Here is a 22,848-nt window from a genome sequence, read left to right as displayed (position 1 = left end):
CTGGATGGAAGACCAGTGTTACCAGACTGTATGCTTGCACCCATGGCTAGAATGTATCATGGAGGAACTCACATAGGCAGAGATGCTATGATTAGACTTTTCGGACAAGATTGGTTCAATGCAAGATTCAGGAATGTCGTAGAGAGTCTTTGCCAGAGGTGCTTAACTTGTCAACAAATGATCCCAGGCAGGAAAACTGTAGTCAGCACAGGAAAAATTGGGAAAGCAGAGGGTCCATTTATAAGTCTTCAAATTAATTTCATTCAGTTACCTGTTTGTCGAGGACTGAAATATGTACTTGTCATAGTTTGTTTATTTTCAAAGTGGGTGGAAGCATACCCAACCAGAAGAAATGACAGCTTGACAGTGGCCAAACTCCTATTGAGGGAACGCATTCCTCGATTCAGTTTTCCAGTAACTATTGAATCAGACAGAGGGTCTCATTTTAATAATGAAATAATTGGATTGACTTGTGAAGCTTTTAAAATTGAACAAAAGCTACACTGTGCATACCATCCAGGGGCTTCTGGAATGGTAGAAGAATTGAATGGCACAATCAAGTCAAGACTGGGAAAGTTATGTGCCTCAACCCCATTGGAGTGGCCTGATGCTTTACCTCTTGTCCTGGTGGGGATCAGAAGTATCCCAGATAAAAATACTGGTCTGATTCCCCATGAAATACTCATGGGAAGGGCAATGAGGCAAGCATGTATACCAGGATATAAGCTGTTGAATATATCTGATGATTTGGTACTAGAGTATTGCAAAGAGTTGGCTGACCAAGTGTGTTCTATCTCTCATCAGGTTGGGGAAGAAGCTGTTGCCAGGCAGCCGAACCAAGTGCATGATCTGAATCCTGGTGACTGGGTAGTTTTGAAAAATCACACTTGAGAATTGTGCCTAGCACCAAGGTGGGAAAAAACACATCAGGTTATATTCGTTACAACAACAGCTATAAAATGTGCAGGCTTGCCTAATTGTATTCATGCAAGCCATACAAAAAGAGTGCCAGCACCTGACGAAGTAGATCCCCAACTAATTTGAGCAGTTGAGGTGGCAAATGGTTGTGCAGCTGAAGGGTCACGAATAACAGACCCTGAAGTAGCCGAACAAGAACAACCTAGCACTAGTCAGGATGACTGGATCCCAGTAGTGGACATACCTGAAATTATTGTGAGAACAAGAAGTCAAACTCAATTAGAAAGACAGGACAAGAGTGAGGACGAGTAAGGAATAGAGGAACGTGCTCACATTACAGAAAATAAAGCTAAAATTGAACTTGAGCCGGACCAGATAAGGAAAGAAGAATTTACTCAGACAGAAAAAAATAAAAGCAACATATCATAAAAGTCTGAGCAGGGACAGATAGGCATTAAAGAAAACACCCAGGCAGAAGAAAATCAAGAAATTAAAAGACCTGAGCAGGACCAGTTAGCAAAAGAAAAACAAGTTCAGAAAGAAGAACAAAGCCAAATCAAACAAAATCCTGAACAGGGTCAGAATAGAAAAGAAGAATACATCCAGGCAGAAACAGCTAAGGTAATAGGCCCTGGACAAGGTCAGATAGAGAGGAATTCAGAAGACGGAAATAATCAAGTTGTGCCACAAATCAACGAAAACAAAAGAGCTCTTGAAGAAGCTGAAAGCACAGTGAAGGCTAAAAGAATAAGGAAAGGTGATACTTGACCTAGTATTATTAAGAGACTGAAATATTGCCTCGAGACAATAAATGAAGAACCTTATCAAGTAAATGAAGTAACCAGCCAATCAGGACCGTCAACAGAAAAGCCAAGAAGGAGAAGTCCACGAATGAAAAGACTGAATAATAAATTCAAGGTCCTAAATGGACATATGTAATTCTTGAAGATTTCGAGAATCTGGAACTAAGTGGAGATAGTGATGAAGAATTAAATGCTGATTAAATTGATGAAGAAGTGAGACCAACTGGAAGAAAGACAAATCCCCAGTTTGTATTCTGTACAAAAGTTAAAGAGCAGGGAGTAATGTTCTTAGTCTAAAATGGCTGATAATAGAGCTGCTGGGAAACCGAAATGAAATTGTGTAAAGAGATGCTGTAGAATGTGTATATGTAGCATATTTTAGTACTTATAATATGGTTAGCACTGACAATAGCTATTCCCTATCTAATGACTGCAAATAAAGAGAATGAAACTAATGCCCATGAAAGGGTAGCTAACATTAAGCAAAACAGAGTAGAATTAGAAGCACCAGATGAGACAGATTTACATATTGTAAATAAAAATGATACAGATTTAAATGTTTTTCCTATCCTGTTAGTACACTCTGTAGAAAACCATGGAAATTAGCGAGTGGTATGTATGTATGAAATTGCCGACATCTGTAGCAGAAGGAGTACCATATCATCATTTATCATTAACATATGGTATTTCATGTAGTATTTTACCTAATTTATTTTATAGAACTTGAAAATTACAATATTATTATTCTAACATAGATGTGACTTTTTCTGAAGTTGCTCTGCGGAAAAGCATGAGCCCTCTATTTAGCAGTAGAGATTCACAATTCATGGGTGAGTATTTTCTAACAATGAAAACAATAGATATAGCTGAAGTACATAAGCATAATCTAACGTAAGTTACATGAAGAAGAAAATATATTTTTGAATTTGGTAGAGAAGAGGAGGCAGGATTTCTATAGAAGGGCCTCTGAACCGAAACCTCAGATACCAAAGTGGGTTGAGAAAGAAGACTTAATTGCAACTGGCAAGGCTCATGCTGCTATGTCCCTGGACTTTGAAAAGAAAGGGTAAATCTGTCTTCACAGGTTAAAAACAGAGTATAACAATATATTTATTGGTTCCAGTGAATGTGAGCACAATTTTCTGATAATAGGGGGATGTGGATATGTGGAAACAAAGCTTACTTTAAGCTGCCTGACCAATGGGATGTGAGTTGCTATTTCAGAATAGTATTCCCCAAAGTATATCATGTAAAAAGAATCACTGGAAGCAATGAAGAAATAATAGACTACCATGCAAGAAAAGTACATGTTTTTCAGAAATTGTAGGAGATATATTTAGTGCATTGATACCTTTAGTGGGAGTAATTCGGAATACACAAAGAATTTGTAAATTATTTACAGTGGTTGATCGCTTATCGACTGACACCGCTGGTGGATTTTTATTGATCAATACCGAACTGGTTGTGGTCAGATCTATGGTTTTGCAAAATCGAATTGCCCTTGATATATTATTGGGAAAAGAGGGCGGAGTCTGTAAAATGTTGAAGGCACAACATTGTTGTATCTACATACTTGACAGAAGTGTTGAAATTGGGAAGTCTGTCAAAAATATCATGAATTTGGAAGAAGATTTGAAACCACTGAAAGTTGACATTGTATGGAAGAAACTAACAAATAGTATTTCTTCTATAGGTAGTTGGTTTTCTAATGTAGGGAGAAGTATAGGTCAAATACTGATGGCAATAATGGGACTAACACTATTAGTCTTAACAATAATGGTTTGGTGCAAATGATACTGGGAAAGAAAATGGTATGGAGTGAATGAAAAGGGAAGGAAAATAAAATATGAAGAAATTCAGCTTGAAGAAATAAAGGGAGATATTTACAAAACACTGAAGGGTTTCCAAAAGTGAAAAGGAAATGGAAATTCTAAAGGAATTGAAGAAATTGAAATGGGAAATTGCTAAAGTTAGCATCTGGTTTAGTAATTAGTGATGGCATACAATGCCATCAAAGAGGGTTCAGGGTTCAGGGTTCTTGGTTCAGGGTTCAAGGTTCTTTATTTCCTGCATAGTTACTTAAAACGATTGCAATATTGCTGCATAAAATACAGAATACAAAAATATATATAACATTTTAACAATGAATGTTTGATTTCCTCCTTTTGCACTGTCTTATAGTTTTTTTTAAATTATGAGAGGAACTCTTCAAGTTAAAACCAAATGAGACCCACTGTTAGATAAGACTTTGCAGATATGAAATCAAGATAGATTATAAACATGTTATATGTCCGTATATAACTCGATGCTGTAAATACAGTCTCGTGTTCCTTTGGACCAGCCATAGAATTCTTTTTACCGGTCACTATGTGTGATTTGTTCAGTTTTTCTCGAATCGTTGCGAGGACTTTCCCTTACCTCCTGGCAGTTTGTCCTTGTATGATCTAAATTGGGACATGTTCCTGTCAGCTGTGTAATGCAGTGCCAATGCCTGGTTCGGTTTTTGCTGTTTTTAACATTTTTTGATCCGCTAGCATAAGGAATTTTACCAATCTGCAGTTTAGTTGTATATTTTCTGGTTTTAAACAAGCTAGCACCCATTGTCTCCTGGTGCTTATGCCTTTCTGTTTTAAGGGTTCTTTAAGAAGCTGTTGCCGAGCTGATTTGTTCCTTGCATAAACAAATCAAGTCTAGTATGTCACTTTGTTTGGCTTTGCATAGCCTGCACGGCTCTCGTGCTAGTGTCCTTAACCATGGTGGAAGATGTTGAGCTCACAGAAAGATTCCCATCCTATGCCTCAGAAAATTCATTTTTATAGACTTAGGGTAGCCCTGGTTAAAAAAAGGTTGTGGGGGCAGTGATTTGTAGGAGTTAAGGGTCACCCAAGCATGTGATCTGTTTGAAAAGCTTGCTTTGTCCTCCACCAGAGAGATTTGTAATAAGGTTTTCCAGACCAGTTTTTTAAAATTATGATAGCCAATTTGCGCATCTCAAAGTTCTGTGAGTTAGGTAGATTCTAGGGCTAACTGAAGGTAGATTCTGGTTTGGGAATGCTCCCCATGCTGTGTATCCCGCCACAACAGATTGTTTAGCATGTTTGTGGTGGCATTTCTGGCCCGGTGCAAGCAGATGATATAAGCACCACACCTAGCTAGATCTTGTCGTAGGAGGTCAAACTCCAACCTTATTTGAGCAGGTGATGTGTAGGACGGAATGCTGAACATGATTCTATAGGCTTTGACCTGCGTATTGTCCTGCTCCTTAGCATCCCTTCCCCGTATTGCCTCACTGCCATAAGCAATTGAGGGGATTAGTTTAACCTGGACTACTTTCAAAAGTGGAGTCAGGGTCGGCACCATCAGTTTATTTGCGAGATTTTTCATCGTTAGGGCAATCAGCAGACCTTTTCTTCTCACTTTCTCTTTCTGGCGCCGGAACAACCCTTCCTTATCGAATATAACTCCAAGGTACTTGTATTCCTGAGCTGGATCGAGTTTTATGCCACCAAGCAACCAATTTCTATGGAGGTTCTTTTTGTTGTTTATTGACATTGTCCGTGTCTTATTCAAGTTTACTTTTAGGTTGTTTGCTGTGGCGTAGTTCTGCATTTCCGTCAGTAGATGATTGAGACAAACGTAGGTATGACTGAGCAGAACTACATCATCTGCGTACATAAGGTTGGATAATGTTTTCCCTCCTAAACTCGATGAATGTGTTACAGGCCTCTAGTGCCTTTGGGAGGTCAGCCATATATAAATTAAACAGAGTTGGTGCAAGCATGCAACCCTGTTTCAGTCCCTTTGTTGTTGGAACTTTCGAAGAGATGTGGGTACCGCCACCTAGTTTCACCTGTACCCAAGTGTGCAGACGTTTCAGCATCTTTAGAGTAGGCTGTGGTAAACCTCATTGCGCCAATTTACCCCACAGTCTCCCCCTCTCTACGTTATCGAAAGCAGTGCCAAAGTCAATATAGCATAAGTATAAAGGTAGTTTTGATGCTTTAGCTGCATCGATTATTAGTGAAATTGTGAGGATGTTTGTAGATGTGCTGCCATTTTGTGAAAACCGGTCTGGTTTAGCGGTATTATCAAGTTTGTCTCCGCCCAGTTTGTCAGCTCCTCTAGTATAGTGCTAGCAAAGTATTTTGCTTTATTGTCTATTAGAGCTACTAGGCGGTAATTGTTGGGCTCCGACTTGTCACCTTTTTTGTGAATTGGCACTATTGTTGAGCCCTTCCATGAATCTGGTATTCTGTTTAGCCATCTGACTTCATGAAATAGAAGTTGTAGGATTTCAACCCAGTCTTCAGTCTTGGCTTTGAACAGGGCAGGTGGAATTCCTTTCGGTCCCGGAGCCCCTTCCTTCCTTCCCTTGTCGATCTGCTTTTTGATTAAGAGAGGCACAGAGCAATTATCTGTGCCCGATGGACTATTTTCTATGAGTGGCTGCTTCTGCTCCCTCATCTATGATTTACTTGCTCCACCTTGTTCTTCAAATGTCCTGCTATTGGCTGTTTGAGTTTCAGCTCTGTCTGTTTGGTTATTAAAGGTATTTTACCCAATTTGCTTCAGCAATATGTGACCCAATGCCCTTATGGCATGGGTGGATAATCCCATTCACCGCCCTCCAGAAAGGGGCACTGTTGTTGCTGTTTGTGTCATATAGACTTTTTGCCCAAATTGCCATCTTGCGCTCACTGTTGATGTTCCATTTGAGCCTTTTTAATTTAGCCCTTTGTTTTTTCAAGAAGGCTCGGCAGTGGCATTCTCTGGGCGTCTTTTCAGCCTGCGCAGACTTGCATTTATTGATTTTTTGAAATTTTTCTGCTGTAAACTTTGTTCCTTCAAAATTTTATCGATTTCCCATGCTCTTGGAGTTATTTTCTGCAGAAGATGTTTCTGCATATTGATCTAGTAAATTGGCAGTGAACTGTTCCCCGTGATATATTTGGTCTTCTGAGATGAAAACTGGTGAACTGGGAAGTTGAATTGCTGCTTCAGGCTTAAAGTTTATATTGTTTGTTGTGCATTTAATCCTTCTTAAGTTGGAGGTAAAGATCAACCCCACAGTTGCATCCGTGCTGATTTGTCTTGCTGTAGTTGCTATTATTTGAAATTCTTGGAGGCGATGATCGCTGTTGTCCTTATCCCCTATGCTGTGCCACGATACATATGGGAAGAGAGCAAGACTAGCAAAGGTGTAGTCCAGTTTGGAACTTGTTGTAGAGAAGTAATAAGAGTCAACTGGTGGAGTGTCATCCGGAATTCTTCTGTTTAAAGCTCAGAGGTTTAAATGTTCTAAATCTGCAAGTAGGCGACTATTGCAGTGCTTCTTCTTTCTGTGCAGTGGATGAATTTGTGTAAGAATATTGTGGATTCCATTTTGTATAGCTACCTCCTCTCCTTGTGACAAGCCTATAAGATATTGGGGATTGATGGAGCAAGGTTTCGTACATAAGAAACTTGCTTGGATGCAATCCTCTTGAATAACATGTAATAATGTAACCAACATGTTTCGTGGATACTAATAATTGCATTTCACTACATTTTACATCATCCAGGGGAAGCTTTTCAATGTGCTTTACTTACAAGTAATCCCAGTGGCTTAATATGGCTGCCGAAAACACGAGAATCTTCTGCACATGCGTCTTCTGCATCTACGTACTATGACGTCTTTCGCTTTAGTGGGAAATCTTTGCAGCTGCGCAGTAGTATTTAAGATGGCCGCTTGAACCTCACATGCTAAATGCACATGCTACGTTCAAACTAAAGCTTGCATGTCTTACTAAACTGCTAATGAAATAGTTAAAATAAATTAAAGGGATTAGAGAAGGAATAAGTGGTATACAGTGCATTCATTTATTTTTGTATTCTAACATTTTTTTCTTTAACTTTGTTATTAGATCGTATTTGGGCCTGGAGGGTGACAGAAATATCCATCATGCTTGATTATGCGCAAGCGCACTGGACTCTGTCAAACTCTGTGCTGTGACATTGAAACCCAGCCAAGGACACTTTAAACAGAGAAGCGCCTGGGAACACCACCTCTTGACCCGAGGAGGGGAAGGAGAAGAAGTCAAAATGTGTATACATTGTAGATTAAATTAATATGAAATGCGGTTGGGAATAAAGCATGGGAAAATGAAATTAAGGGGCAGGAATATTGAACAATGAACCAAAAGAAGTGCCCTTACATTAGTATGGTGTGATGACCTCTCCCCATCCCTTGTCCAATTGTAAGTAGGGGATTCACGAAAGTGAAACATTGGGAGGTGGGACATACACTTAGAATAGTATAACTGATAGAGCGCGCAGGTCACCCGCCTATAATTTTACCTTACTCACCTGGGCCCATAAATCAATAACTCAATAATTTAGTCAGGTAACCTTCGCTCTACTACCAGTCTATTTACCTACTAGGTCCTATACCATTGACTTACAATCCTTGTCGCTGGTCCCTGTAACCTATTGGATCAGGGAGTTAGCATAGTAGGAAAAATAACATTTTGCACTCATATAATAACCACAGACTCGGAAAAGTTTTAAACTCTTTATCTAAATGTCCTAAATGATCATGATCCAAAGATTAAACATCAGACTCTCAATAATAAAAATCAGAACCAGAATGTAACTATGCAAAAGATGTATTAAACTGATTTCGATCATTTAGTAATAAGGGAAGGTAAGAAAAGGGAACATGCTAATCAAAACATTTTGAGCATTTATTTAAAGGGAGGGTAAGGAAGGGAACATGCTATATAATCAAACGATTTGAGGCCTTATTTAAAGGTAGGGTAAGAAAGAGAACACGTTAATCAAAACGATTTTGCTAAAGATTCTAACCATAGGGCGGGTAAGAAAAGGGAACATATATATGATCAAAGCTTTCACATATTGGGAGGGTAAAGAGAAGGAACAAAATACAATGACAAACCCACACAGATTTATATTTACCTAGAATGTTGTGAAGACCAACCCTGGCCACGGGTCAGTAAAGGAGAGAAAACCCCAAAAGTTGCAGTTGCCAGTAGGCTAGCAGGTGCAGATCAGAATCAGGACAAGGAAAACCAGATTTGGATCAGGACCGGACCACCAAACGTTAAGACCGGCACCCGCAGTTCAGTTGCAACGCCTGCGCTACTCCCTCTCTGCAGCTAACAGCCAGAACCCCAATTGGGTTATCGATTTCACTGACAAAGTGCTTCGCCAGCACCTCAGCTTCCCGGACCCCGATTGGGTCAGCGAATCTTCTGACAGAGTGCTTCGCAGCCCCTCTGCTCTCGATCACCTATTGAGTGCATTGGGTCAGTGACAGGTCAGCTATTCGGACAAGTCGGACAAATTAACTAACTAAACCTACCCTAGTTATACCATTTTCCAGGTCAGTGTACCACCCCCCAATTGTTGCAAGTGTAAGAATCCCCAATTTTGATTGGACAAAAGAGGAGGAGAGGTCATCACAACATAGCAAAAGAAACATTCTGCATCTCAAATTTAAATTAATGTTCCCGCCCATCATTTTATTTTTCACATGACATCTTCATTCCACCCGACAATTAATGTTCTATTGGTAAATACATTGTAATAACTTTTGTACATTAGAGCTTCCTCTGACAGAGGTAAAGGGTCAGCTTCCCACAATTTTTTTTAGTTCATTCTGATGTTGGCAGAGGTTCAATGTCATAGCTTGTAGATTCGGTGGATTTCAGAACTTGCGCAGTACAGGTATCCAATATGGAGTCACGGATCATCCCAGGCCCAAAGATTACGATACTTGAAAGTGGAAAAGAAACAATTTTAGAATAAATGATTGTACTGTATACCACTTATTTCTACTCTATTCCCATTACTTTATTTTTAACTATTGTGTTATGGTTAAGCAGTACGAACAGCTTAGCAAAAGCAACAGTGCAAGCTTCATGCATGCGGTTACACAAAGAAGCCATTTTAATACTAGTGCGCAGAAGCGAGAAATTCCCCCCAAGCGAAAGATACGTCATGTCACGTGATTATGACAGACGCATGCGCAATAGAAAATCCCGCGGAGCAGCAGCCATTTTTAGTGCAAGCAAATTATCGTTAGTAAACACATATGCAAGCTTCATCTAGATACCCCGTGTTGATGTAAAATGCGATATTAATAGAACAAACATGTTGTTTAATACATTAACGTTATATCGAGAGGGCTGAATTCAAGCAAGTCACGTTAAATGCGAATCCTTGCTCCATCATAACTAAGGTAGGTTCAGTCAGTTAGTTGTCAGACTTGTCACCAACCTGTCACAGACCCATCAGACGCAGAAGACGGCGGATGCCACAGAGGTCAGAGACGCTGTTCGAGCACTCTGAGAGAAGAATCGAGAGAGAAGAGATGGAGAGAGAGAAAAATTGGAGAAATTGCTGAAGAAGACGAACCTGTCCATCTACAATGGGGAAGAATCGGGAAGAGCAGTACCAGAAAGGGGTGTGACGCTGGTGTTGCACTTAGAAGAGATCACCTGTCCTGACCTGAATCTGTCCTGAACTGTTGGCTCCTGACTACTCGGGAGTCCCTTTCCCAGCTCCTTGGCCAGGGGTTGGTCCTCACACCATTCTAGGTAAATATAAATCTGTGTGGTATGTCCTTGTACCGTTTCCTTTTCCACCCATCCCAGGTACCAACGTCTTGAGATTTTACTAAGTCTTTATGTTTTACTTTGATCATTTTCTCCTTAAAAGTTGGTGTTTGACATGTATTGGTCTTTGACTCACAAAATGTTTGCATAGATAAAGCTTTTAAAACACTCTCGAGTCTGTGGTCATTCAAATTAATAAAGGTAAATGTAATTTCTACCTATTCTGCTAACAACCTGATCTATTGACCAGAGAAAATTGAGAACTAAGGTGATATGGTTTGGTAAGAAATGGTATAAAAGTACATTTTATCACAAGGTAAATGTAAGTCCTAATCACCAGCGGTGATTATCAGCTTATGTATGCATGTGTTATGGGCCCAGGTGAGTATGGTGTTTTAAAGTAATCCAAGCTGGTAATCTTGCTGCATCACCATCATGTGCACTTAATAGTGCCCATCACCCCTCCTCCCCACTGTTGTCATGCATTGCAGGGCCCCGCCCTATGATGCTGCTCCTGGCAGCCCGCAGGAGGTAGAAGAAAAAGAAAATGATAATAAAATCGATGTATTGTCGTTTTATATTTCATATCTTTTCATCTGCTGCCAGCCAGTGGGGCGACGCGCCTCCACTTTAATAGAGGTGCCGCCAAAAGAGCGGCGGAGCAGGGGAAACACTATTCGAAGAAGACACAGCACCAGGAGAAACTAGGAGGCGACTCAAACTGGACCGGACGGCCGCCGAGCAGCAGCAGTTACACTGAAACTTTCCCAGGATTTATCGGTGAGTGAGTGAGTGAAACGAAAACCCCGGTGGCTCACGGCGTGAGTCTGTCCCTTTGACACCAGTTACAGCCGGGTCGCAGGAGTGTGTGTATTTTCAATCCAGTAGTCTATCAGGTGTTTTCATCACGCTCGATTCGCTCTCCGACTCCGCTAAGTAGGACATTTGTGTCAGGGCTGCGCATTTCTCACCTGGGCGTGCAGCGGGTCTCTCGACTGCTCGGTGCCTTTCCATGTTGCACAGAGTCTGTCGGGCAATGTCTCTTTGAGAAGAGGGTACATTGCGTGCTGGCTGCATTAGGCTTAAAATGAAGCTTCTTGGCACCCAGTAACATGAAAAGTAGATACCGACTTCCAAAGAAACTATAGAAATCTGCGTCCTGTTTTCGAAGTATCAAAACACTGCCCCGTGTTCATGTAAATTCGGAAATACGTGGTGCAGCCAGGGTTTTGTGTGCGAAGATTTCCTCTAGTTGCGCCTCTGGGTTGACCTTATTTAGTGTGCTCTGGGGCAACCATATTTTTTTATTGTTCTGAGATCCAGAATACCTAGCCCAGAAGCATCTCTTTCTTTCTGGTGACAGATGCGAAAGAGGCAATCCCAGGAACGAGTGCCTTGTAACAGGTTCGTAGGTCCAGACACTATCCTATGATGATCTACTGTATTGTACTCTCATTTTTATAGTGGATCAGGCGCTCGCCAGGCTTTTAAATGATTGTTTATGGGCAGGAAGGGGGACCTTTCTGTACATAAACAATCATTGGCTCTTTGCTGTTTCCATGTGTGCTGCACAACGCAGCAACAATGAAAACAGCAAAAACGAGGAGAAATTAAACATTTCTCCTCGTTGCACTAGGACAAGACCAGGTTTTCCCTGGTCCTAATTTTGGGGCTGCCTCCTATTTATGCCTCCCTTGTAAATAGGGGTCAGCGTAAAAATCAACAGGTGTTGGGGTGGAACACCCAAAGCAACACCCATTGCCCTCCCCTTTTGCGCTAAGCATAGCAGGAAAAGGGGCCTTATTTGCGAGGCAATGTTAAGCTGAGTTAAGTAGCTTACCGCCTGATTCATCAACGGGCCGTTTTGCGAGCCCCTAATAGCGAATCATAGCGATTCGCTATTAAGGACTCGCAAAACGGCATTCATGTAGGAATCGCATAATAAAATGCGATTCCTACTGATTCCTTATTTGCGATTAGCAATTAACTAATCGCAAATAAGATTGCGATTTGAAGGGTGCCAGGGGTGTCCAAAGGACACCCTGTAGCACCCCTCAAATGTAATTTCACACAGGTGTTGCACACACACATGTCCAAAGGACATGTGTGTGTAACATGCAACTCAGAAAAATGCATTTAAATGCATTTTTCTGAGTTTTCGCAATTTACCGCGAGGTTTGACCTCGCGGTAAATTGCGTCCAAAAATAGCGAAATCGCAATTTTATATTGGGTCATGAATATCATTTAAGGAATCTCAAATTGAGATTCCTTAAATGTGATCGCAATTTGAAAAATCGCAATTTTTTGCGATTTCTCAATTTGCGAGTACATGACCCAATGATGAATTTCTAATGCAATTTTTGCGGGCGCAAACGGCCGAATTCTGCGATTCGCACCGTTTGCGCCCGCAAAAATGCTTCATGAATCTGGCTGTTAATGCTGCCTTGTAAATAAGGCAAAGTCCCTATCGCCACAGGAACGCGGTAAAAAGGGACGTTCCTGTGGAGATAGAGGCTTGTAAATATGCCCATAAATGTCACACATTTGGTTGTTAAATGTCACTCATTAGTACACTGAAACAATGAAAATATCACTTTTTTAAATGTCACACATAAGCAATATTGTTAGCTATGATGAAGAAGTGGTCTAAATACGGGGGATAGTGCTCGGAGGGGATGGAAGGGTTGTCCACCAATATTTGGTGTTTTTTCCACATCGACCATTATCAAAAACACCCCCAAATTGTCCTTGTTCTGTACATCTTTTATCAATGCCTTCTTCCCTTGAGTTCTTTGTTTTGAAGTACAGGAATCTTATTATGTGTCCTCATTTTACCTCTTCTAGTGCTACTCGCTGTGGTTTTCTGTGCCAGGGTGTGGTTTTTAAATGGATTTCCCTCAGGCTTCATTGCTGCCCATTGTTGGTACCTGTTTTTGGGTAGTACAACCTTATACAGTGCACGCCTTAAGTGCCTTTTGAAATTTAAAATAGTATATCATCCAAACTTTTCAGCTGCTGATAAGATGCCATTGTTATTTACTGTTACCTTTAGTACAACGTGTGTGTTGGAATTCTAGGACAACACAGTGCACTTTCCACAATTTTTGCACTACTGCATTTTGGCATCCTTTAACTGATGTGCATCAAACTAACCTTGAAGAAAGCTGTATCTGTTAGTATTTCTAGGCTTAGGATGTTAGCGAAGTGCATAAAATAATTATTTTCAATATTTTGCTCTTGTCTTGGCCGACTGGCAGTTTCTTCAAGGAACAAGATTTGTTGTAATTTTGTTTAAAGAACAAGTTGAACATTAGAATGTTGAGTGCTCCATTGAAGACAATGGAATAGCTCTGGGCTTCTAATGGCTGGTAAAAGCCCGGAGTTCCAACATTCCAATGTTTGTCTTGCACAGCAGCAGCTGCACACAAGGGATTTGGCCTTTGTTTTACTAATTAGAACATTCTGCTCTGATGAGGGGAAATGTTCTAATAGCCTTATAGCCCACTGTAGCTGGGCTAAACCGGCCATTAAAGGTCCGCTCTCTTGTTAACCCCTTCACTGCTAGGTCTTTCCCCACAGTGCTAAGCCTTTTCTTGGCTATCTGGGGTAGTTTGAGTTGAGACCCCCATAACATGTTGTTAACAAAAGGTATCCACGCCAAACCTGAGTCCTTTTTTTCAACTATCCTTGGGATTTTGAAGGTACCCTGGGAATGTGGATTTCCCTATACAGGACTGAGAAATTAGCCTAAGTACAGAGAAACTTTGTTTTTTGGGGGGGAAATGGGAAAAAGTCCTGCAGAGGAAATGGCATCAGCAAAGGGCTTGCAGTGCTAACATCACCATATGTCTGGCTTTCTGGAACAGGCAGACTTAAATCAGAAAACCAAATTTTCCCAACACAATTTTGGCCTTTTACTGGGACATAGCCCATTTTCCAATTTTGTTGTGCTTTCAACCTCCTTCCAGTTAGTGATAGAAATGGGTGTGAAACTAATGGTAAATCCCGGAAAGGTATACCTTTCTGAAAAGTAGACATAATTCTAAATTCACCAAGGTGGCATTTATGGAGATCCATCAAGATTTTTCTATAGAAAGTAACAGTTGAAATAAAAAAAATATTGAAATTGAGTCGAAAAAAAACAGCCATTTGTGTCCACTTTTTCATCTGCAACTTCTTCTAACAATAGCAGATTTGTGAAAGCAATATTCTGTTATGTCTTCTGGACCCCTCTGGTTGCGGGGATATATAGGGCTTGTAGGTTCTCTCCAAGAAGGCGACTTGCCCTGAGCCAATAACTGAGCTGCATCTTTTAACAGTTTTTCATTGTGTACTTGGCATACAGAAATTCATTGGGTAAAATATAAAAAGGGAAACAGAGATATCAAGGGAACGTATGTATTTCAGAAATCGACACAAGATATGGCATTTAGAAACAGTGGGTATTTGTGCATTTTTTAATTTGTGGGTACCCATACTAGCATGTGAATTACCGGGCATTTCTGGAAATGACTTCTTTCTTACACACTGTTTTACATTTGGAAGGCACAAATGCCTGGAAAGACAATTGGTAATAACATTTTGTGAGAAGTTGGCCTGGCATATGCTGTCCACTATTCTAGTGGGCACCTTGCACCAGGCCAAACGACCTTTATTGATGGTAGGTTAAAGACAACCTTTATAGAAAGCTATCCTAGTGGTAGATGCAGAGAGCAGCCTTCAGGCTAAGTCTTGGAGGAATGTAAAGCAGCTTGTTTTACCAGTCTATAATCTCGTGAATGATCAAATGAAAGGAGAATTACACCAGGTATATATATAAAATATATGTATTCATTCTAAACACATTCTACTAGTCTCTTTATGAGGCTAAACTCTGAAAGGCATGTGAAGCAAGCTGTTTTTCCATATACAACCCCCTTGAATACCAAATGAAAGATCACCACACAGATATATATTGAAAATATATATATATATATATATATATATATATATATATATATATATATATATATTTATTAACTACAAATCCCCTGGACTCTTTATGAGCACAGAAGCACAAGCGTTAAAACAAAATACAGTTGAAATACACAAAAGTTGCACAATATGGATGAGCCCTAGGGGCCACCTAAACCATATACTAAGAAAGTGTTATAAGAGATACCAATCGAAAAGGAAATAGGCCTAGGGCCTTGGGAATCACTGGAGCTGATCGGGACTAGCAGTGACTAAGTCGGGAAAGGCCTGCGGGACTCGGGTGCAGTGTTTAAAGTGCACGCACTCACCAATGCAATGTCTATGGTGCGTAAAAGTTATAAAGTTAGTTAGTTAGGAACCTTCCGAGTGACCTAGAGGAGTGAAACTTAAGACACAGACACTAGAGGTGTGTACCAGTGTGGGAACACCGGCGTTGCTGAGTTACCTCACCCACAGGACGCGGGTGCATAGGGTCGAAGTAGTGTCGGGTTTCGTCACGCTGGTAGATGGTGCTTGGAGCTGAAGATGCTGCAGGCGAATCGATGTGAAGAGTTCCGGTGGATCCAAGGGTGGATCTGAAGTTGTGAAGACCTGAAAGCAGAGGGGACAATGTTCAAAGTCACTAGCCAGTGACTACCGTGGTACCAGGTTGGAACCAGGCGATGTCGGGTGCAAATAGGTGATGAGGTGTAGCTTCTCTCTGCAGCCACGTGGACACGAAGAGGTCGAGGACATCCAGGAGTCGATCACGAGCTGTCGCGTGCAGGCTTCTCCCTGTTGGCGGTGTCGGCAACTTGATTGGAGCAAACAGGCCTTGGCTAATGCAAGCCATTCAGGACTCAAAAAAGGCTTATCACTCGGACCAGCAAGGTCAGAGCGGGTGCTCCCTTTTACAGGAGCGAGGGCAAGTCTGGAGCAACCAGACCTGCAGTGTAGTTTGAAGGTTTTGTCGCCAAGATGGCCGCTGACCACGTGGCAAGTGGCCGGGATGGCGCGTCGAGTGGCACAATGCAAAAGGGCCCCACGCAGATCGTGGAGATGCTGGGGGGCTGATCTTCGGTGCAAAGGCTGCTCGGTGGTGGGGCTTCTCAGTCCCCAAAGCACAACGTCGAGGGTGCCTTGGATGCTGCGCAGTCAACTTCTCGGGGGTCTTTCAAGAGGTCCGGTCCCACGTTTCTCGGTGCCTCCACGGGTCCCTTCTTTGCAGGGACTGTGGATCGGGCTGTGAGAAGTCTGGGAGTCTGGGTCTTGTCAGGCTCTGGGCTCCCGCTACGGCGGGAGGCGGCGGCAAAGCAGACGTCGTGTTGCTGGATGGTGCCTGTGTTCACAGGGTGGCCACTCCTAGGCCACAAGGGAGATGCTCTTCAGTCTTCTGTGCAGCAGAATGTCGAAGTTCAGTTGTCTTCTTAGTTTCAAGTTGATTCAGGATGATCTGAGGTGCTATGGCACTGCTCCCACTCTTATTCCCAATCTGAGGGGTGGATCACCTGCTAGGTCCCTCCTCTAGGACCAGGAAGGGGGGCGGTTACACCCCCTTTCCTTTGTCCAGCTCCTCGCCAGGCCTGGGTCTGGAAAGTCCCAGGACCGGTTTGGACTGGCTTATGCACGGGGACACCTTGTGCCCCGGGCATGTCTGATTCTATTCAGCCCTGTCCTACCCAATACACAAAATCCTGTCTGGGGTGGTGCTCGCACCTCCCAAGGCAGGAAACCCTTTGTCCAAGCCTCTCTCGCTGGAAGGACTCCCAGCAGCAGGAGGTCAGACTTGTGTCTGTGGTGGCAGCATCCATTTTGTGATGCGGAGGCTCTGGTTAACTTTAACCGGGGTTAAGGCGATGTACATGTCGTGTCCCTCTAGAAGGGTGGAATGCTATCCCCGTCAACAGAACTGTTGAGGGGATAGTATTCCAAATCGTATGACACCTTACTCGACATGTTTTGATAAAGCCAACCCAAAGTTAGCATATAACCGCGAGGATTATAATGCACTTAAGAGTATATGGTATGGCAATACCCCGGAACAGCTAAGGGAGTTGTTCCCGACAGCTGCAGACAGGCTCAGCTCATGCTAGAGCACCATCTCACATGTAACCACGCACTCTGCCCCCAGGATTGCAGGGGCCTTCCATAGGAATGGCTTATAGGTTAACATGTGTCCAGTTAAGGTTAGATATAGGGATACTATATCTAAGCAAGAGGTGATTACACCAACTTACCCCAGCTGAGTGATCAGCCAGTTGTGTCAAAATATGGAGGCCAGGCCAGGGGTGGCACAATACATGCCGTAGCCCCTGGTAGGCCTTGGCTACACCTATGCCCTGGGTACCTATGGTACACTGTTACAGGGGCCTATAAGGTGAACCAGTTCCAATTGTGTATGCACCTAAGGTACATGGAGTCCATTTTAAGGAGAGAGCAATTAGCCTGGGGCCCTGAATAGCAGGATCCCAGGCCAACTATGTCAAAAACCAGCTAAACACCAGGCAAACTGTTTGGGGGTAACCATAGTCAGATATCCACCTTCCTACATAACCCCCCCCCAAACGAAAGGAGATAAGGCTATCCTTGGCCAGGTAAGCCTATATTGCCTAAGTGGCCATATAAGGAAGTACCAGCTCTGGCTTGGTAACCTCCTGTCTCATGGTCCACTAAGCAATCCCTCACCCTACTTGTATCTGAGGGTCTCCACCATAGGGAATCTCTACCTGTGGTGTGTCTTTGCAAAGTTAAAGGCTGGTGTTGGGATGGAGTACTGAAGTGAGATTCCCCTGTAGGACTCAACTTCCTCCAATCACTCTCCACCATATGTGCCTTTCTTTCTTTGACTGAGTTGCACTGTGTTCTCAGGGTCAACCTCTGGCTACCTAAAGCTGGAGGCTGGGTCCCTCTGTTTGGCTTACTGGAGGGACAGATCAGGTTTGGGGCCTTAGGGTCCCAGGTTTGGCTGTGCCCAACAGAATCCATCTGTGGGAGGTCCCTAACTACTTTTAAGGGGGCTCCCTCAGGAGTTTTTAAAGTTTCCACCTCACTAGCGCTACTAGTTTCGGTGCCCCTAATCTGTTGATGGGGGTACTTTATTTGAAAGGGGGCCCTTTGGGTCTCACTGTCCTTCTTGTCCTCTGCAGCCCTGGGCTGAGTAAGGCAAGGTAGAGAGGGGCATGTTACTTGCTCCAGACTGGGTCCCAACTGAGAAGGGTCCACTGCCATCAGGGGCTTTGTCAGGCTAGGCCTAACAACCTCTGGGACAGTTCCTTCATCAGGGGTAAGATCAGTTCCCTGAGGAGGCTGATCCATTCCTAATGTCTGGTGAGGGGGAGATTTCTCTTCCTCCTCCATGCTCTCAGTTTGTGTGGAGTGATCCATCATTTCAGGCTTCACTACCCATGTATCAGTTTGAGTTTGGGCTGTGGCCATCACAGCCCCACCAACCTTTTCAGGAGGAGACTCAGTTTGGGTATGGGCTGTTACCATCACAGCCCTGCTAATTTTTTCAGGAGGGAAGTTAGCTAAAGATGGGGCTGAGGTTTGCTCAGCCCTCCCAACCTTTTCAGGAAGGACATCTTGGATTGGGGCTGTGGCCATCACAGCCCCACTAACCTTTCCATGGAGATTTACCATTCTAGAATGGGTTTGCTGTTCAACCTCAGCCCAGGCTGAGATTTTCAAATCATTACCAAGTAGGGAATCTACAGGCAAGTTTACTGACACTGCCACTCTCTTTGGGCCAGTGACACCTCCCCAGCTAAGATTGACTACTGCCATGGGATGATTGGTTTCTATGTAGAAATTGCCTGCGCACTCCTTATTGTGTACTAAAATATTCTGAAGTTCAGCTATTTAAGCTGTGTGTGTGTGCTGTTTGGTCGAAGGCAGCCAGCCTATTTAGAAAACAACATCTGGTGGAATCACCACTAGTATGCCAAACGCACTACTATTGTAAAGTATATCAATAGAAACACTGTGAACCGTGCTTAAATCAGGGTATCCAAAAGTCAATTAAATGCAGAAAAAATTGTCAATGTACACTTTTTTAAATAAAATTGTCGATTCATTTTATATATTCATGTACTTTGAAAATAATCAACAAGCATTGATGAATTCAATGTTAATTCATACAAAAACAACAGAGAATAAAACTTTGCTTGTAGAACTAATTGACACTATCACAACTACTAAACAAAAAGGCCCAATGCATTTCGGGAAACTCCCTTCTTCAGGGGAACTGTGAAAGAAATCAATATGAAAACATGATGTCAACGATCTGCATACATCACTATGAATGTTCAACATTTGCAAAATACTTAAATAAACACAAGTACATGTTCAGGATTTACTGAGAAGCAGTTCTAGATAAATAATTAAAAAAACAAGGAATCACATAGTGAGAATCACATGATGGACTTATTGGTAGGTCAAACTGAACTCAAGTAAGTGACTGATGAAGAAAAGAAAAGAGACCCCTAAGAAGAACCTCCACCATGAATAAAACGTGCTTAAGAAGAAAGTTTTTTAGTGAACTCAGATTCTAAAGTATATCTTTACCACAGTTGTGAAAGTTGTGACCCCCAGATAAAAAATGAGATGTGATAGACTGGTACTTTCTAAGCGTACTTACTTCTTGGAAAAATATTTATCTTTCATGGACAAGTAAGTGTCCGTGTTGGGAATATGAGAGATAGTGTCTGTGAATGCGCAATATAGTACTCGTACAACCTGTAGAGGAACAAATACCTCTGGTTAAGTGATTAACTCACTTAGCGGTACACTAACTGTTCTATCCACGAAAAGCGTGAACTTCTGTAAATATATCCTTTTTTTGATTCGGAATCATGGACGAAAGGGGCAACCTTTGGACGAGAGATAACACCACTCAAACATGGCGCATTTTTGTAGTCCTCTTTCACTTTCCTACCCAAGCATTGGGAGCTCGCGCACCTTTTTATTCGGGCTCGCGTTTCCTTCGTGTATTTCGTCCGTGAAACCTAGCTGACAAGGATGTACACTGTTCCCAAACGGTAAGAGCAGCTTCCGCAGGGAGTTATTATTGGCTATTTATTGCGACTCTTCTTTTTAGAGCGCGGTTTGCGACCATACAAGTACAGAACTTCATACGGACTTGCGTCTACAAGTTCCGGTGAGTGGTTAATCGAGAGGTTATCCTCAATTTAGAGAAACTGTTGTCTACTCAACGTTATAAGTGCTTTCAGCACTTACATAGGTTTATATTTGTTTATTACAGATTCATTTGACAGTTCCGGGCAGAAAAGCATCAGGCACACTATAGAAGCTAGCTACTCGTTCTATACTTGGTGAGTCCATGGGTATCTGTCACTTCCTAGTTACTCGTTTTTCACTTGGTAATCGTTTTTAGACTCTCAACATCGTTTCTGTTTGCAACAGATTTATATAGTATCTAAAACATCAAGCCTAGCATGGGATTATTGCCACAACTATTCTTTAGAGTTCACCCTCATTGTTTTTGTTTTCAACAGATTTATATAGTATTGATAACATCAAGCCTAGCAGGGGATTATAGCTACAACTATTCTTTTAGAGTTCACGCTTTTCGTGGATAGAACAGTTAGTGTACCGCTAAGTGAGTTAATCACTTAACCAGAGGTATGTGTTCCTCTACAGGTTGTACCAGTACTATATTGCGCATTCACAGACACTATCTCTCGTATTCCCAACACGGACACTTTCTTGTCCATGAAAGATAAATATTTTTCCAAGAAGTAAGTACGCTTAGAAAGTACCAGTCTATCACATCTCATTTTTTATCTGGGGGTCACAACTTTCACAACTGTGGTAAAGATATACTTTAGAATCTGAGTTCACTAAATAACTTTCCTCTTAAGCACGTTTTATTCATGGTGGAGGTTCTTGTTAGGGGTCTCTTTTCTTTTCTTCATCAGTCACTTACTTGAGTTCAGTTTGACCTACCAATAAGTCCATAATGTGATTCGCACTATGTGATTCCTTGTTTTTAATTATTTATCTAGAACTGCTTCTCAGTAAATCCTGAACATGTATTTGTGTTTATTTAATTATTTTGCAAATGTTGAACATTCATAGTGATGTATGCAGATCGTTGACATCATGTTTTCATATTGATTTCTTTCACAGTGCCCCTGAAGAAGGGAGTTTCCCGAAATGCATTGGGCCTTTTTGTTTAGTAGTTGTGATAGTGTCAATTAGTTCTAGAAGCAAAGTTTTATTCTCTGTTGTTTTTGTATGAATTAACATTGAATTCATCAATGCTTGTTGATTATTTTCAAAGTACATGAATATATAAAATGAATCGACAATTTTATTTAAAAAGTGTACATTGACAATTTTTTCTGCATTTAATTGACTTTTGGATACCCTGATTTAAGCACGGTTCACAGTGTTTCTATTGATATACTTTACAATAGTAGTGCGTTTGGCATACTAGTGGTGATTCCACCATGATTGGTTTCTATGCCATCAATGTTTGTCACCTGATATGTGGCATCAGGTAAAAGTTGCCTTGAGGGGACTAGACATTCAGCCACCATGGTGATGCTAGCCCCTGTGTCTCTGAAGGCCTCAACTTTCAAACCATTGATGAGGGGCTCCTGTCTATGCTTGCTCAAAGTGTTTGGGCAAGCAGTGAAATTGGCAAACCCCATGCCAGTCTCATAGACAAGAGTATCTGAGTTAGGGGACCTGGTTAGGCCAGAATCCACCTGATTTCCAAAAGTAAACCCACCCAAATTCTTGGGGGTGCTCCCACCACCTGGGGGACCACTGTTAACAGTGACAGGAGGTGTTGGAGCCTTACTTGGAGGTATATTTTCCTTATTGCCATTCTTGGGACAACAGCTGTCTGTTTTCCAATGTCCAACCTGTTTCCAGGCAGGGCAGTAAGGCTTTTTTTCTGTAGAGGAAGTGTTCTGGGCCCCCCCCCCCCTTTCCATTGGAGTTTTGGGGCCCTGGGGAAGTCTTCTCTTTGGATTTATCCCCACCTTTCTCTTGAGGCCTGGTAGTCTCTTTCTTTTGGTCACCACCCTGGTTCTTAGGCCTGATCCTGGTTCTGACCCATTTGTCTGCCCTCTTACCCAATTCTTGTGGAGAGGTCAGATCAGAGTCAACCAGGTGCTGATGTAGAAGCTGATTTTGACAATTACTTAAGATTTGCTCTCTCATAATTAAATTATACAATCCTGTATAGTCAGTTACCTTACTTCCCAGCAACCAGCCCTCCAGAGCCTTAGTGGCACATTCAACAAATTCAGACCAGTCCTGAGTCTGTGTCTTCTGGGTGTCTCTGAACATTAACCTGTACTGTTCAGTGGTTAAGCCTAACCCATCAATCAGAGCACTCTTCAGAACCATGTAGTTTCTAGAATCCCCATCACTAACCGTGAGGAGTCTGTCTCGGCCTCTACCTTCAAAGGAGAGCCACAAGATTGCTGCCCACTGATCCTGAGGGATCTGCTGTACTCTGCAGGCTCTCTCAAGTGCAGTCATCCATTTGTGGATATCATCCCCAGCTTTGTAGGGGGGCACAATC

General features: G+C 42.1%; 1 protein-coding gene across 1 annotated transcript in view; it reads left to right on the top strand.

Annotated features, from left to right (window-relative positions):
• The first annotated feature begins 10,989 nt into the window (after positions 1 to 10,989).
• The window catches only part of LOC147692003 (cytochrome P450 2F2-like), an 803,876-nt gene continuing 792,017 nt past the window's right edge, over positions 10,990 to 22,848 (top strand). The window contains exon 1 of the mRNA XM_086938296.1: positions 10,990 to 11,116. The gene's annotated coding sequence lies outside the window, so the exon portion shown is untranslated. The remainder of the gene's footprint in view (positions 11,117 to 22,848) is intronic.

The sequence above is a fragment of the Lissotriton vulgaris genome, chromosome 9 (genome assembly GCF_964263255.1).
Source record: "Lissotriton vulgaris chromosome 9, aLisVul1.2, whole genome shotgun sequence".
Lineage (NCBI taxonomy): Eukaryota > Metazoa > Chordata > Amphibia > Caudata > Salamandridae > Lissotriton > Lissotriton vulgaris.
The sequence above is the reverse complement of the archived record's forward strand: the minus strand, read 5'-3'. Positions and strand labels throughout refer to the sequence as shown.